The sequence below is a fragment of the Mirounga leonina genome, unplaced genomic scaffold, assembly GCF_011800145.1.
Source record: "Mirounga leonina isolate KUSES-001 unplaced genomic scaffold, KU_Mleo_1.0 Mir_127, whole genome shotgun sequence".
In the NCBI taxonomy this organism is placed as follows: domain Eukaryota; kingdom Metazoa; phylum Chordata; class Mammalia; order Carnivora; family Phocidae; genus Mirounga; species Mirounga leonina.
Genome location: NW_023270316.1, coordinates 59,352,517 through 59,369,072, shown reverse-complemented (window position 1 = coordinate 59,369,072; position 16,556 = coordinate 59,352,517). Strand labels below are relative to the sequence as shown.

The following is a 16,556-nucleotide window of genomic DNA, read 5'->3' as shown; positions in this document are numbered from 1 at the left end:
GAAGCTGGGATTTAATATTTTTTTCTTCCATAAAGGACTTTCGAATGGTTCTGAAATGTATATTAAAAGTAAAACTGAGGAGGCAGTTTTCTTAAAAAATGTAATTCTGCTGGCTGAAATTGCAAGACTTTTATGTATTTGCCCCTGTTCTCTTTTGGTTAAAAACTGTACGATCTAGGTTTTTTATTTCTTTAACAAAAAATTTTCAGCTTAAGCTACATATTCGATGCAGATTACGGGAGAATTGTTTCTTTTATTTTGATGAAAAGAAACTTTAATTTTCTTAGGAATGAGCTTCTCCACATTGCCCATAAAAATTGGTGTATTTAAATTTTTTTTCACATCTAACTTAAAATACATGGGTTTTGCTAATTCAGCCATTGCTGTGGACTTAAAACTTAATTTACAAGAAATTTACGTTGCTTAATTATACAGTACAACAGGTAAGTATGCACAGGTGCCTATGTATGATTTCATTCCTTTGATAAATTCACTGTGAAGAAATATATTGCATAAAACAGTGTCGGTGTGTTGTGTCTTACTTGGTTGGTTTTCAGTTGATTTTTGTTTAATGTTGCTTGAGACAGCCGTCAATATATTTCTATTTATTACCAAGCTTGTCATTCCGTTTAATTGCATCTTGATAAAAGGCGGGTGTGGTTTTCAAAGAAAATCGGTAAACTCAGTGATAAATAAGATAGCTGTAGATGCTTTTTTAAAGATTTTTTTAATTTAATAGAAATTAATGTTCTTTTATGAATAGCGGTTGAAATTTTGAAACTTACAGTTTATATTCTCACATTAGATCAAATATGCATTGTTAGAAAATACTCAAATGAAAAGATCCCATGACTTTTATAAATCTCTGTAGGGCTATAAATATAATTTATATTGAGTGGAATAGCTGAATTTATAAATCATACTATTTTGTATTGCCTTTATAACAGGAATTGCAATTACAGAATCTTTGTTCATTACCTTTTTTCAAAGCTGTTTATTTTGAATCATCTCATGAAAATTTCATGAAAGGTGCTAATTATCCTCTCTATGAAATTTGACTTAATGAAGTTGTAGGAGACCCCATTTCTATTGTACATGTAATTTTACCTATGATACCAGATCTAGTGGGTTTTGCTTTTTTACTGTTATTTGGGGTTTTGTGTTTTAATTTTCATTCAAATTATGTGACTTGTAGAGTTTTGAGGGTGGGGTGGGGGGAGGCTTTAAATTCCACCAGGCTGGTTAAATTTAACCATACTTTTTTAGTACTTTGGTTTATGGGGTTTTTTTGTTTGTTTTGAGGGGTGATGGTGAAGGATTGTTTTGTTTAATAAGCCATTTTTTAAAAAAGTGAAAGATTCCTTTATTTAAACTACTGCACTTAAAGCTTGAGAATGCACTAGCACCTAAATAAAATCCACAGCATTCAAAATATTTTCCCTTTTATGTGATGCTAGATAAGAGGAAGATTTGGGTTTTTAGATTTGTGGGCATGTAGGCGTGAGATCCAACAGATGTATTTTATTATGTGTATTATCCATATTACTCTGTGGAAATTGATAATTATAATTCATTTTCTATTGTGAGGACTATAAAAGTCATATCACTGGAAAACAATGGTGAGGAAAGGTGTTGCTACAGTAGCTCTACTCTTTTGAAAAGCTGTGTTTATATAATGTGAGGGAGAGGGAACTAGAGAAGGTAAGGTGCTAGTCTTCCTGGTAGCATTGATTTTTATTTGTTTGCCTTTCATAGTATTTTTAAAACCTCAAATAAAAGTGCAGTTTTAGACTTTGTTTTAGTGCTGTTAACTTCTCTTAGTTGTACATTTACAAAATGTAGCTTCAGGTGTTTGCATGTAAAACCGCATTTTTTGTAATCAGATTAATATCACTTTTAACGTTACCAAGAACTGGAACTAAGGATGAAAATTTCAAAATAGCTTTCGTATTCTGGATCCCCTGTTTCATCATGCTTTGTGTACTACATTTTTGTTTGGTTTTTGTTTTGTGAAGATGTGTATAAATACACATTTCTGTTTATTGGTATGCAGTAACTATTCAGAATGTCACAATATACTTCCATCCAGAAATATTGATAGTGTTCAGTTAATTTGGTTTACAAAAAGAAGAAATAAATGCCCAGAGACTGTATTAGATATTTCTTCTACATACATAAGTTTTCTCCAATCAAATCAATAAGACACAATTTGGAAGTTAATTCTATAAAAATTTATCTCATTTAAAAAAATTAGTGGCCTAAAATTTGCTCTTGTCTTTTTTTCCTTTTGTTTAGTGAAGCTTAATAATTCCCACACTGATTTTTTTTTTTTAACCCTTGTTTGGAAGAAACATTATTGGTCTTATAACTAGAAAACACTTCTTAGAATTGTCATACTAGAGTATTCATTTACATGTAGTTTTATTTCTTCCTGTTATTAATTTTTATTCAACAAACTTAGAAACACTTTGTCCAGGCAACTAATTTTGGCATGTAATTAGGCTCAAACTATGACTTGCTGAAATTTGGTAGCCCCAAATCTCTTTAAGACCAAAGGAAATAGTAATAACCACCGCTTTCTTTCAAATAAGTGAAGAAAATTAGATTAAGCCATTTTGCTTTAAGTTTTTACAGGTGATAGTATTAGAACTTTAAAGTCGTGATTGTCTTAATATTATAAGAGTAACATCAGTTTTAAATATCACATTACTAATACATGTTTACATACTTGTTTGCATATACAAGTAATTGTAAAGCCTTCATATAAATATTGCTTTCTTATAGGGAAATGATTTTCTTTTGCCTTTTTCCCCCCTTCTTGTCTGCCTCCTTTTAGGATCTCCTTTTACAAAGACAAGTTTCAAATATTGAAATTGACATTAAATATATATATATGAATTTTATTCTTAACATTTTTTATCAAATTATGAGAAGTTTAATATACTTTGGTTTATTCCTGTCTTGTTTCACTAAAAAATCTTTGCACTGGAAAGAGTTTGCACTGGATTCTAAGTATAAATAATAAACTGTATTTTGTAATAGATCTGACATCGAATTATACTATTTTGGGGTTTTTTTACATCTTTATTTCTTATACATTTGGTTTAATATTTGTCTTATATCCGAACCTCTTTTGTTCTTTATTATCTAGTATTTGTTGTTTTCCTGCTATTTAAAAACTTAACATTTGGCATGGAGTACATACTGGTTTCTACTGTTACCCTTCTGTGATTTTTAAAGTTACAATACCTTAATTTTCAGAGTGCTCAAATACAGAAAACTTTGTGTCTTTTGAGGAAGACTATGTAGAAATGATTTTAATTTTTCAAAGTGTCATGGTATTTGGATTGGTGTTTGTGAGTTACATATGTGTGGTTTTTGTCATTAAACAATCAAATATTTGGCAGCAGAGGATTAAAGGTTTTGGTTTTCATTTCTTTTCCTAAGCTATTCTTAAATAAAAGTGGAAAACTGAGCATTATGGTTAACATATAGTATGTTATAAGCCTTTGGTAATTTAACTTTATAATTTTAGATAGTTGCCACTAAATCATTAAGATTCAGGTGAAACAAATGAAGAAGCCACTTGTATACACTTGATTACACCACGTCTGCTTGGAAATAGTAAAAAACCATTGACCCAATAGTCATCCACTTGTTACTTATAAATATTTTGTTTAAAAAGTTAATTGTAAATTTTGTTCTGTTAGAACTGTAATGTCTTAAAATATTTGGAAATACCAGTATAATTTGTTCACTCGGGCAAGGCAAAAGACAAAACTTAAGAATAATGGTAATTTCTGTCATCAGAATGTTTGATGATTTGGGGAGAAAGGTAGTTAAAAATCTATCTCTGTCCTTTGAATAGTCTTTTTAACTGTGGATTTTATGAGTTTTAGAAGCACAAACTATATTTCTGATATATTCCTTATGGAGTCCCCTTTAACAGTTCTCCAACACTTACCTACACACACACACACACACCACAATTTTGAAAATGAACACACACACACACACACACACACACCACAATTTTGAAAATGAATGCCCTAAAGAGAAATGAAAGCAGAAACATATTAATCTGATTTGTTTGAAGAGGCTTCAGATGATAAAGCATATCACAGGTGTTTCTAATCAAGTTATTTCTACTTAAAAACATTATTTTCAAGTTAGGTTTTCTTTGAACACAGGCAAGATTGGGGTCATTTTGAAGATTTTACCTCAGTGTTCAGGGATCAGCTGTGGAACTACAGGAGGCGGAAATCTGTTGAGTGTCTTCATGCTATAATACATGACATTTTTATTGCAGGTTTTGACCTTTAGGAGAGAGCCAATTCTGGAGAACAACCTAACTTCTTTGATTGAACACTCACATAATGCATTGGAACATGATAGGAGATTAAGGTATACTAATGAATTTTAAAAGCATACTATTTTATATCTTTGCAATATAATTGAACTAGACAGTAAAACTAGAACTTTTAAGTGAGCTAAAATCAATAAAGATTTATTATTAATAGAAATCTGTGAAGTGGCCAAGGTGGACTTCTCTTGCTTATTAAAACTGCAGATTTTTAGATATAATTGATATTCTCATCATGTTTTATTAGGTCCAGTTCCAACTGAATTTATTCTAAAAATAAGTACATATAGTGATTTTTCTTAAGGTTATTACACTGTTATATATATAGAAGAATTAAATAGTGGACTTTTCATCTTAAAATGGAAGATTTAAAATAGAATTTGGTGCTTGGCTCTTTGAGAGGTATAGTGATAGGTAGAGCCTATAAGATAAGATTAATGAGACTATTTTAAGAGAATTTAGAGTATTCCAAATACCATCCTAACCAAAAGTGGCATTTTGGTTGAAACTGAAAAACCCACTTTCTAAAGCAGAAACTAGTATCTTACTCATAGGTACTCTGAGTAAAATATTTAAATTATTCATATCAAAAATTGCAAACTCTAAAAATGTAGAATGCCAAAACTTCCAGTAACTTATTTTTACCTCCAAAATACTTTATCATAAGAGCCACTTTTCTAGTATATTTATTTTCTTTGATTTTTATAGTTTTAGTTGAAAGTTTCAGATACCTAATAAAAATTTTGATTGCTAAATAGCGATCTGGTATAATGTAAATGAATTTATTGAACAATATTACTAAGTATTGATTAATTTTTCCATGGTAAAAATATTAGTCACATGATAAAGTATTAACCATAATGTTTTTTTTTAAAAAAACTATTTGCTAAAGTGAGGTCTACTAAAATAAAGCATACTACAATTTTTTCTTTAAATTTTTTTTCACTTAAAAATATTTACTTTATATACTTAAGATACGGGAGATAAAGATTTGTTTTCTTAAGAAAAATGTAATTTAGTCTTAAGAGTGAAGTGTAATTGTGGTCATAGAACTGCTTATATCTTTAAACAACGTTCAGTTTTTTTCAAACAAATTCTCCAATGTGTGTTTGAACATTGAGATATATATCAAAATATTAAACTAATATTTGATATTTATTATTAGATATTAGATAATCCAAGAATGTGAATTCATTAACAGTTAATGTTAAATAAAATATTAAAATTTAATAGAAATTCAGTTTAATGTAAGGGTGAAGTTTCAAGTATTGGTGTCATACTGTAAAGTGTCACTATACTGTTTGAGATAAATATAAGTTATAGAACGTCTTCATAACTTAGATTTGAGAATGTTATGAAAAAGCAGCTTAGTTTGAATAGGATGAAAATGAATACAACTTTCCCCCTCTAATTTAACCATTGATTTTCAGATTAGACAACGTTAAGATGAAAAGTGAAAAATATGGTTTCTGAGTGTCTGGGGGAAAAAAAAAAACTAGATTCAATTTATCACTTTCAATCCAGATATCTTTTACACACCAGCCTACTGTTAAATGGAGGAAGAGAAATAGCTTTTGAGTTCATATTTTAAATAAAGACATAAATCCACAGAGTTGTTTCTAATTTAGAGTGTTTATGATTTTTGATCTTTGAAGTTGTCAAAACTTACTGCTTGAACACAAGTATTTAGCATCATAAAATCATGCCTCTATAGCTGTACACTGGCTTATAAACTTCCAGATTTTTAGCTTCCTAAATAATTTAACATCTAAGAGACCTGATGCAGATATTAATAGTTTTCTTGTATTTGGTCAGCTTTTACAGGGTAAGAAACTTAAACCTAATTAGTAGTATGTGTTATTTTAGAAGACAGGTTAATAAAGGCTTTTACTGCTATGTGTGACTGGCTAGCCTTTAACTACCCCTCAAAGGACATTTTCTACTTAAATTTGCAAACCTGATTATATCTAACTAAGCCTTGATAAGTAGTTTACTATGTCAAGATTTGGAGGAAAGGATTTACTGTGTTATTTTTTTTTTTCAATGATAGACTTCTTATTTGTGCAATATTTATATTTTTGGTTAAATGGACTTTCCGGGTTAAATAACATTCATTTTCAGGAAAAATTCTTAATTGTTCCTAAAATACAGTTATACTGTCAGTATTCCTGTTTTGTTGAAATAGATTTTCTTAGGGGGAAAGAATATTTTGGATAAACTAGAATAGAAGTAATTTAACATGCCTACATGTGAAGGGACTTGAAATTATTCATTATTTGTCATTGATGTATAATTCTAGTTTATAAGGACAACATATTTTAAGCAATTTCTTAGCTGTAACAGCTTCCTTTATTGAAATTTTGTAATGTTGCTGAGGATTCATTAAAGAATAGACAATTAACTTTCTTAAATTTTTTTTAAATGTTCGAAGCAATTTTGTGTGTATTTTGTGTTGTTTCTTGGCCAACAAATAAAATATATACTTAATCTGTTTTTTTCTTTTCAGAATTTTATTTTCTAAGCATCTTCAAAAGGCATTAATTAATGAGATGATTTAAATTTTTCAGTAAATATTTTGAAGTAGAAATTCAGTCCTTAGCACCACAAACCACACTTGATATTTCATTAACATATATGATTTGACTTAGTTTTACTTTCTTGTTTCATGATTAGAGTCACTTGGAAGAGAAACTTGTAGCATATTTCAAATATAGTTCCTAAGACTGATTAATCCACTGGTTAATAGTTTATTAATTTATTACTGTTTTGTTAATGTCTTAATTTTTAAAAATCCTTTTTTGATATTTGCTGTCAGTGTTTTTTCATTCTGTGGCTTTCATAATCAAAGTAGTAATTTTGTTATCCTGTGATCCTCAGAATTATTTCTTTTATTGGCATTATTTGTTTTTGGACTGCTGCTAAGGAGAACAATTGTTTTTGCAGTTTTGATAAAAATAAAAGATTGGTTTTTTCCCCTTTTTTTCCAAAATATTTTGATCTGAATTTTTGATATTACTGTATTTTATACTTTTATTTTAATAAATCCTAAATCTAGCCTTCTTGACTAGATCTTATGTAGACTTATAAGCCAATTCTAGCATTTTAAAAAATAATTTATAGATGTCCTAATTTTTCTGACTTTTTAAATATTTTTCAGAATCAAAAATTGCTTAAGGTATTAAAAGATAAGGATTGCATTTAAAATTGAAGTTATAAGTCCATAAATAGCATTCCATTTAAATTTAATTTGGCAGAATAAATATTTCTATGTTACTCATCATTGATCTTACGTACTTACTAAGTTTTTAGCTTTGTAGTACACATTTAAAGTAGATAAATTACATGTGGGAATTTTTTTAATAGTTGGAGTTTTTGTTAAAAAATTTTTATGGGCTAAATCTTATTTCTTTGTTAATAGGGTCTGATGTCAAACATATGGTGATGATTAGATACGTGGAACTTGGGAGCCTGGAACATTTTATAAGCAAAATATAATTTCATTTCTTGGTTAAAGTTTAGGTACTTATTTTCCAGTAGAATGGATAGGAAAGATTATATGAATTTATGAATTCATGCCAAACCTGGTGAAAACTCTTCTGAGAAGAGTTTTAATTTAAATCTAAATCTAAATTAGGAGCTGAAGATCATTACATGTGTCATTAATTTTTTTCCTTAGATACATTATAGATTCCCTTTCTGATCAAAACGCTAATTTTGTCTTTTCTTCTCTTCCCATCCTACTTTAACGAAAAAATTTCTCCTTAGAAAATTTTATCATATAGTGATGAAAGCCGACCTGCTAGGTAGGTTGGACTAGAACCATTTTGTCTTCTGTGTCAGTTGCATATGCTTTTCTTAGCTTGCTGCTTTAGCAGCAGTAGCAACAACAGTGAATAAACAAGTATCACCACAGCCCTTGTTCTTGTCCCTTACAGCTGGGTGCAGGGGCTGGGAGATTGCTACTGCTTGTCAGCTGTTATACAGAATAGCATCAATATGCAATAATGGTGGCCAAAGGAGCCTGCACCCACCAGCTTTTACAGACCAGGTAGGAAGGGCCCAACTGTCATTATAACCCATATATAGTATAATGAATACATTCTTTGACTAAAAGGTACTTTCTTCCCAAAGCTGCATAAAGAAAACAGTAGTTGCTTATAGTTCTTAGACTTTGTATTATTTTCTATTATTTACTCTGTGATTTTAGTTCATTTAATTTTTAATCAGTTAATTCCATCTGTTTGAATGGAAAACCATCTTGCTTCTGGAAGTATGTATGGTATGTTTCATGTTTTTTACTTTTAAGCTGATAGATTGAAAAAATTATTAGTTACTGAGAACACAAGTTAGGTGTTAGAGTAAGAAAAGAAAAGTTGACTATGGCCACACAGGAGTGTTTCTTTCACTTTGGAGCCATATTCTGAGCCTGTATTATCTTTGTTTTATAGCCCAGTCTAAACAAGACCAAATTCTTGTTGATTTCACTATAACTAAAAAAGAATACCCCATGCTGCTTAGTGTTGTACTTAAAGACAAAGCAGGCTGCAGCTGGAAACTCATTAAGTCTTTACTTTTTCTGACTATTAAAATAATGTTGTATGTCTGAACTTTATATCTGGAAGTTCAGATTATTCTAAATCTTTCGGAAATAGGGCTTTGTAATATCAAATGATACAAAAGGGTTGTGTTTTTTTTATTTTTACAACTTGAATCTGCACACATTTGCATAACCTAAATATCTGTGCATTTTTCTCATCTTATGTATCTAAATAAAATTACAATAGGTTGTAGTTACAGGGAAGTGAATATTAGATTGCTGTTCTCATAGTTCTGATTTCATTTGTAGCATTCTAGTCAGGAAACTACAAATGACATTTTATTTTAGTTTATAAGTCTAATGTCCCATTTTAAAGTCTTGACATTTGCAGTAGCATTCTTTTAAAAAGGTAATCATTGTTTTTCCTTGGTCACCTTCATTAAAATCACAACTAATCATTCCCACTCTTAATGTTTTCCATTACCAATAACAGCAAACTCAGAATATGAATTTCCTCCTAATACTATCAAAACAGGCTTTGTTGTATGTGTTTAGTTATCTGAAATAATAAATGAGCCTAAAACCTGGTCTAATGTGAAGTCAAACATATTCAACCATAAATTGAAATTACTTTTTTTTTTTTGCTAATACTAGGATGTTTGATGTAATTTATGTTGTCATTTAACAGATAACATTTTAATTAGCTGCCTGCTCTTAATTAAAAAGTGAGTTGCAAAATCCTTTATATTTAAAACACCTTGTTTTTACTATGAATTACTACATTAAGTGTCTATGGACCACCTGTATCAGAATAACTTAGAATAAAGCATTTTACCAGACCTGCTGAATCAGATTCTCTGGAGCCCCGGGACTCAGGAATTTGTATTTTTTACAAGCTCCAAGTGAGTTTTTTTAGAAGCACCACATGTGAGGAGCACTGCCCAGAATGAAATGGGGGAGGATTCTTCACAGTAATAAACCATTTATATTTTCTGCTCCCCCCGTCCCTGCTCTCTTTGGTCATTGTGGATCTAAGCTCAGTAACTAATTCTGAATCTTATCATTTCTACCACAGTAGTTCTAGATTAAGTCTTGGTATTTCCTCAATCATATGAAGAAAATCTGTATCATGAGAGGTTTATTTTTGTGCAAGTACCTTGGGGCAAATTTTAGTCTCTTTTGTTTAGAACATTTAGTATACCTATGTTAGACCTACACTTGATAAAAACAGAAGGATTTGATCACTTAAGAATTTTGAAAATATTCCTTTAGATAGTAGCTATTTTGCTTAAATGTACTTTCAAATATTGGAGAAAATGAACTTTTAATATGCTCCTTGTGGGAGCATCTGACATTATCTGAGTAAAATTGAATATACATAGGCTTGAACCCAACAATTCCATTCCTAGATGTTCTAAAAAAGCTGAGACATGTATAGCAAAGTCTTGTTTACTTTTATTTTTAATAGGAAAAAATCAAAAGCACTGTAAACATTAAGCAACAGGAGAATGCCAAATTGTGGCATAGTCATATGATAAACTGTTTATTATACTGCTATTAAAGTGAGAGCTCTGTGTATGATCATGAATGAATGTCTTCAGCAAACAAAAACAAGCGCAAAAGGTTATATATTGTATAATAACATTTATATAAAGTGTGTATATGATATAACATTTAAATAAAGCTTGAAAACAATGATAAATGTTTTAAATTTACAATAGTAGTGGTGTAAAAGCATGCATAGGAAATAAATACCAAATTCAAGGTTGTGATTTTATGTTAAGAGAGAGGAGAATGGGATCAGGGTATGGTACAAAAAGGATTCAACTATATGTATTGTCTTTTTTCTTAAAAAAAGACACATAAAATAAGCATGGCAGAATATTAGAATTCGGTCAGAGGGCCAGGGGTAGGATATGGGGATTCATTTTGGTATTGTCTTGATTTTTTTCCATGGATTTGAAATATTTTTTCAAATATATCAAAAAATGTGCTGTCTTTATTTTGGTGAAGATATTCTACAATAAGATGTGTACTTAGAATGCTCCATTAAAAGCATCGATGAGTTTATTCTACTTTATTCTGTATTAAGTGCTTAAGCATTAGTTGGTGTAAGAACTACAACTTACAGTCATGGCCCACAGAAAGTAAACATTCTAACCAGTTTAAGTTAGGATATTTTTAAATTTTTTCATTTTTAAAGATAAGCTGTAATGTTTCCTTTCTTTGCATACTAGCCTTTTTTTTTTTTAATATTTATTTATTTGACACAGAGAGAGAGAGAGAGACAGCAAGAGAGGGAACACAAGCAGGCAGAGTGGGAGAGGGAGAAGCAGGCTTCCCGCTGAGCAGACAGCCCGATGAGGGGCTCGATCCCAGGAGCCTGGGATCATGACCTGAGCCAAAGGCAGACACTTAAAGACTGAGCCACCCAGGTGCCCCTGCATACTGGCTTTTAATACTTCCTACTCTTGTAAATAAAGGACAACCTTGGAAACCATTTTTCTTATCACTACCATTCCACTTTTCACGCAATTTCATAATAGTATTTTCTTTTGTTATGGGTATAGATCATAACATTATTTTCAGACATTTCTTTAAGCATTTGAAACTCCAACTTAAGCTCTGTATTTATACTGTTATTACAGTAGAATTCTTGGACAATATATGGATTTTTAGACTTTGCAGTTGTATACATGTGTGTATTTATGTGCGTGAGAGAGAGACTAGTCAATCTTGAGGTATGATCTTGAATTTATCTTAAAATATCTGCAATTATATGATGTCCTCTAGAAACTCAGTGTGTTCCAAGTTAGACACTGAAGTATGAGTTTTAGTTGCACTTAAATATTTGACTTTTAAATTTTGAGAAGGTAATAGTAATAGAAAAGTGAATTTAAAAAACTAATGATAACACTCCAGACTAAAATATACAAATGCTGCTGGGTGTTTATAATCTGTGATTGTGTTATATCAGAAAACCGTGATTATCAACCCCAGTTGAAATTTTTCTAAATTAAATAATGTGATCAAATTTTTAAAGTCTTCACTCTTATTTTTTTCCTAGGTTTAATAATGATAAAATGAAGACCATAATAAAACAGTCCCCCTACTTAGCCCAGCAATTCTTACCTTGTAAGTATTAACTCTCAGTTAATATTTAGTATTAACCTCGGTCATTGCTATAAAAAGTGTTTGGTTACAGGTTTTGCTTTATTTCTGAAATTCTTCCTACTATCCTAGATTGACAACATTTTTTTTAGAGCGAGTGGGGGAGTGGGGGGGGCAGAGGGAGAGAGAGAATCTTAAGCAGGCTCGCATGCTCAGTCTGATGCAAGACTTGATCTCATGACCTGAGCCGAAATCAAGAGTCGGACGCTTAATCAACTGAGCCAACCAGGCACCCCTAGATTGACAACTTTCTGACCTCCCCTTACCTCCTACACATTGAAGTTTGATATTAATTTAATCCAATTTAGAGCGAGAATAATGCCATTGCTTTGGGTAAGTTTTGATTTTGAGAAGTATTTTACAGCCAGGCCCTATCATCTCTAAATCTGAGAATCACAATTTTAAACATTTTTCCTTCAAATGAATTTATACATAACTAATTATCTTTTTTATTATCATCATTAATCAGACTTACAGTTATTTTATGGTTTTATAAATTGGAAGTATTTTCTTCACTTGAAAAATAGTTTTTTTATTTATTTTTGCATTTCACTAGATTGCACTGCAGATTTTTTTGTGAGATACTTAAAATTTAACTTTTAAACTTCAGAAGGTAGGAAAAACCAGGAAGGCAATCACTTTTCCTTCCTTTGATATATGCACATGCACACCTTTCTGAGAATAAGAAACATTTTTACCCTGATTGATATAACTTTTGAGAAACTTTTTATTTATTAGAGAGTGAGAGAGAGCCTGCATGAGCAGAGGGAGAAGCAGACTCCCTGCTGAGCAGGGAGCCCGATGTGGGGCTCGATCCCAGGACCCTGAGGTCACGACCTGAGCAGAAGGCCAGACGCTTAACCACCAACTGACCTATCCAGGTGCCCCGAGAAACTTAAAAATTCTAAGGGAAAAACTCTTACAGGTTAGCTGAAATTAATGTCATACCCGTAGAAAAACTCTCAAATCAAGGTCATCATAACTATGCAAGATGATAACTATTTTCCGGATATCAGTTACCAAAAAGATTCATTTCTATCTATTCCTTGAGCTAATTCTATATCTCTAAATAAAAGAAACTCAAGTGCATCTGTTTTCTGTCCTTGATGTTGAAGGATGGCCCCATTTAAGTGAAAACTAGTGCATCAGATTCTCCTCTTACCTCATCTATAATACCATTGCATTAGTGACTTGGTAAATAATGTATATGTGTTGAGGAGTGACCTTATGATCATAGAAGATCAGCCACTGAACTCAGTAAATAGTTTTTAGGGTAGAAATCAATTAAATATTGAAAACTTTTATTAATGAGCCAGTTTGAAGAGTAGTAGTCAAAAACCACAGGTCACTTCTTTAATTTTTTCCTTTTTATATTTTTGTCTCTGGAAAACTAGAATGGAAACATTTACAAATCCCCAAAGAATCCCATATAGCCCTGGCATAAGTTCCTTAATTGGTCCCTTGGAAGCCAGCTCAGTTTTACTTCAGCTTAACTCTTAGAAAAAGAAATCTTTTTGATTGGTATTGCACTCCTACTGTGGACCGGGGAGCAGTCAACTTTTCAAAAAGAAATAGGTATCATTTCACTCCTAACAGATTTATAAGCATAGATAACATCACATTCCTAATCTTATTTCATCTCCTTTATAAACTTCTAAGCAAACAGGCTTTCTTGGATAATGTCCAGCATCTTTTAAAGATAGGTTCATTTGCTATATTTTATAATTGGAATGCTTTCTGTTGTCTGTTCTAGGAAGTATGTCTGGAGTTCTCTTTAATCTGAGTTATTAAAATGGTGATTTTCCAATTAAACAGTACCCCAAAAAATAGGTACATAATGATAGTGATTATGATTATGGTTATGATTATGTGTGTATATCCCCTCTTCTGTCATTCTCTTATGTTTGTTTAATGCCATTCTTTCTTTAAGAAAGGGATATTTTTTAAGCTGTTCCCCACCTGTGGAATGTGGGTATTCCAGAAGTTGTAGAATATTGGTGTTTCATATATTTGATGCTGTCAGAATTAAATAATTGCAGTGTTTTCGGTTCATTTTTATATATTGGGTTCATTTTTATATATTTTATATATTTGTTACTTAACATTAAACATTCAGAAATCATCATATTTCCTTTTTTTCCCACTTTTTCTTCTTTGAGCGGTGTTTTGGTTTTTCTATGTTGCAGTTTTAGGTACTTAAATTATGTATTTCTGTTATATAAACTTAAAATAACTAGATATATCATTTGGTGCTAAATGAAATAACACCTTTAGATGCACTGTCAACAGTTAAGATCATTGCTTCTTTTTAATCTACAACAACAAAAATTTTAAGACACTGACTTTCTAAATAAGAAACAGAAGATAAAGCAGAAAATTCATTCAGGACTGTCATTTTTAGTCCTATAAAAAAAGGTCATGGAAATAAGTTACCTTGTAATTCAGGAGACTTATTATTTGCCTACTATCAAGAACTAGTCTAATAAATAGAAATGACAAAAAATTATCTCTCACATTGGACTATCCAGATAAGTTTTTAGAAATGTAATCATACTATATTAGAAAATAGTGTCAGTTCTTGAATTATAAATAATGTAGGAGCACCTGGGTGGCTCAGTCAGTTAAGCATCTGCCTTCAGCTCAGGTCAGGATCCCAGGATCATGTTCCCAGAGCCCTGGGATCAAGGGCCCCAGAGTGCCCCCTCCCCCATGTTCTCTCTCTCAAGTAAGTAAAATCTTTCAAAAAAAAATAATAATATAAATATGGGACTGTCTAAAAGTACTACAAAAAAAATCAGAATGTTGTAATGAGTAGGGCAGTAAGTAATAATGGCAGATGATATAAAATCTGTTGTTTTCAGTGAAAATGTTATGCTTTTGGTATGAGTCACTAAATATAGCTGAATATCCTATTTTTAACATACTTGTGATTGAAAATTACTCTTAGGTAAAATGCTGTCTACCTGTGGCACTCATGAGGAAATTTTAATTATCTTGAATAATTTTATAATGTGAATGTTTCCGGGAGAAAGATTTGTGCCAAAGGAGATAAAAAGAACAAATTGCTCTTTTGGCACTTGGATTAGTAGTAAGCAATGTTTACAATCAAAAAAATTTTAAGGGTGCTAGGTACTGTCAGCATTTGGTGGTAAAGAAGGTTTGCAAATTTACGAAACGACCAATTGATATTAATTCAGTTAAATATATCAAATCTAAGCTCTTAAAGGGGTATATTCTATGGTTTATGAACATAGAGAAAATTTACAATGTGCCACAGCCATTTTTCAGTCATTGTTCAAATAACTACTCTTTCTGAGAGTTAGTGTTTAATCAAATGCCAGTTGTTCCTATCCTTAAAGTCTTAATGTTTGACATATATGTGTTTAACAGAATAATTTAAATTGGGGCGCCCGGGTGGCTCAGTTGGTTAAGCGACTGCCTTCGGCTCAGGTCATGATCCTGGAGTCCCAGGATCGAGTCCCGCATTGGGCTCCCTGCTCAGCAGGGAGTCTGCTTCTCCCTCTGACCCTCCCCCCTCATGCTCTCTGTCTCTCATTCTCTCTCTCTCAAATAAATAAATAAAATCTTTAAAAAAAAAAAAAAAAAGAATAATTTAAATTATTAAGCCTGATCTTCTGTCTGTGCAAGGCTGTGTTTCTGCTCTCAACAAAATTGTAGGCATAAAATTTGAATTTTAGTGCCAAAATTATAGAAAGGAGTTGGAGTCATTATTTTCCTACCCTGAACAACAACTCAGTTCAAGATGGATGATTCAAAGAATAATAATAGGGAATTTCTTATTTATGAAGTTACTTTTGATGTTTTCTTAGGAAAATGAAAACAAGGCAAAATTTAATAGCACAGGCCTTAATTAAAATAGGAAATAAACATACAAATACAATAAATTCTGCTGTAATAGGGATTTCAGGTTCTAAGCATAAATACAATAGTAACATCCCTAGACTATTCAATGCAGTCTTGTCCTTTGCCACTATCTTATTGTCTGAAATTGAGTTTTCAAAGTGATTTCCATATAAAACAGGAATAAATTGAATGCAGAATTGAAATAGATATATGTCAAGTTGTCAGCAGTCACACCTGACTTTTTTGTCTAGACTATCAGTTTCATGCTTTCTGTTATATCCAATAGATAAATTTCTTAAAATATTTTTCAGTTTCATTTTCTTTAAATTGTCTCAAGTTATTTCTTTATGTCCCTTGTATTTAATGCCCTCTTGTCAGAACTTAAATGCAGATTGTCCTCCAAATCCTTAATAAGACAACTTAGTAAAATACACTGAAATTTTCTAAAAGTCAGTTCTTTTAAATATTATTTATTTATTTGAGAGAGAGAGCACACAGAGGGGCAGAGGGGAAGGGAAAGCATCTTAAGCAGACTCCCCACTGAGCGCAGAGGCCCATGCGGGGCTCGATCTCACAACCCTGAGATCATGACCTGAACCAAAACCAAGAGTCGGCTGCTTA

At 31.3% G+C, this 16,556-nt stretch overlaps 1 pseudogene; it reads left to right on the top strand.

Moving 5' to 3' along the window:
• The window catches only part of LOC118009460, a 43,981-nt pseudogene that overhangs the window by 2,076 nt on the left and 25,349 nt on the right, over window positions 1-16,556 (top strand).